Here is a 2,166-nt window from a genome sequence, read left to right on the forward strand (position 1 = left end):
AAGGAATTCCATCCTTTATGATGTCATAAAGGGCCATACTCGAAAAAAAAACTTTCCGAAACTTATTAAAATCCCGAAGGAGTGTATCCATCATGCGTCCAACCCGTTTTTCAAATTTTGGCCATGTTTAGTATCCAACAGTGTAAATAAGTCAGGATGCATGAAATAGCATTAGACCCCCCTCCCCTTTAAATGCCATGTTCAAAATTCTGGCGTGGCGTCCAATTATCACAGTACATGTCATGCAGGATAATAATCTCACTGGTGGAAATCCACTCTGTATTCATAGTTACCTTGGATTTGACACAGACAAAAACCCTCATATCAACCTGCACAGACACTTGAATAATAATATGCATCAGCTGACAATGATGCATGGCTGTTATTTACAGTCCGAAATAATTGGATTAGGTGTTATTTAGGAGGAATAGTTCCGGCAAACCCTTTTTTTCTTCTTCCAAATACTTTGCACTAAAATCATTTTAACAGCTCAGAGGTGATCTGAAGAGGCATGTGTAGCTAGAAAAGGTGCGATTTTTGCCAGGCGTGTGCACCAGAACTGAATTGAGAATGTCTTTAAAATTCTCGTTCAGTTTCTTGAAGTTTATCTGAATTTAATTTAAAGTGGCAAACAGGACCTTGAAATGCAATTCATATTTTAATGTAAAAAAGGAGAAAAGATAGATGATAGACAGACTGATGGATGAATGGATAGACGGATGGTTTATTACAATTTAATGTGACTCAGAGATGGAATAAACAGGTTTTGAGAAACAGTATCACGTGTCTGAAAGTTAATTGAGGAGTCTTTTGCATAAGCTCACTCCCAAAATGAACTTCGATGCACTTACTTTCATGCATTTGGCAGACGTTTGTATCCAAAGGGTGAAGCTATAGATTTAATCGGTTCATACATTCCTTCATGGGCATCAAACCCATGTTTTTGGTGATGTTCGCCGCAGGCTGTTTGCGCTACAGGAATGCTAGCATCTGATGCTGCTTTTCTGAACAAAACCAAAGCCAGCAAAAGAGCAAAGGAAGGTCAGAGTCAGCATATTTTAGTATGGCTTTTATGCGACATTGCATCTTCACACAGAATTTGGAGGCACTAAAAGCCTTTAAAGATATGTATATATATAAACAGCTTAGAGAAAATGTCCTGACACATATCTACCCATCTGACAGGCAGGCTTTTTATTGTAAAATAAAAAAAATAAAAAACAAATAATATATTATAATAATAATTCTGACTGCTGCAAGCTCCACTCTAAAGCCTCGTTCACACCGCCAGCGATTTTGTCACTGCATGTCGCCAACGCCAGAGATTCATGTCGCTAGTGGGCGTTCCCACTACGGGTTGCATATAAACGTCATTAAATAGTACCGTTTTTATTACTAGTGTTTTGCAGAACAGAGCAAGTTATTAGAATACACACACACTGTACTGTAATAGGTAGACCATGCATTTAGTTTAGTCAAAACTTACTTTATATCCCCACAATCCCAGACACGTTTTTCCATGCATCATTTTTTTAAATGTGTCTCTGTATGTAGGCTACGCAGAGACATATGGTAAAGAACAGGGGACTTGCTAAAAGCTAATATCAACAACTCCTCCAGACACCAGTAGGAGTAAAGCAGACGGATCACGCACACTCCACTGACTTCACTCCTATTGGTTGTTGCTCGCAAAAATCGCTTCTCATTTGCATAAAGTTTACATTTCTGAACTTTTATCGCGTCTCGCGTCGCTTGACACGTCCACATTCTATCGCCAATGGTTACTGTCGCTCGTGTTGCCGGAAGTCACCACCGCTTCATTGAAATGAATGGGATCATGTCACTTTGTCGCTGCGTGTCGCTGGCAGTGTGAACGGGGCTTAAAGCTCTTAAGAATGCTGGGTTAAAACAACTCAAGTTGGGTTGAAAATGGACAAACCCAGAAATTGGGTTGTTTGAATGGGTCCATTCGCTGTGGGTTCAAACAACCCAATATCTGGGCTTGTCCATTTTCAACCCAACTTGAGTTGTTTTTAACCCAACATTTTTTAGAATGTTAAAAGAATTTGAGTTGCTCTGTACCTGACATCTTGAATGTAAAGGGATAGTTCACCCAAAATATTTAAATTCCGGCATTATTTACTCACCCTCATGTCATTCCAAACT

Source organism: Pseudorasbora parva, chromosome 23 (genome assembly GCF_024679245.1).
Source record: "Pseudorasbora parva isolate DD20220531a chromosome 23, ASM2467924v1, whole genome shotgun sequence".
Taxonomy (NCBI): Eukaryota; Metazoa; Chordata; class Actinopteri; order Cypriniformes; family Gobionidae; genus Pseudorasbora; species Pseudorasbora parva.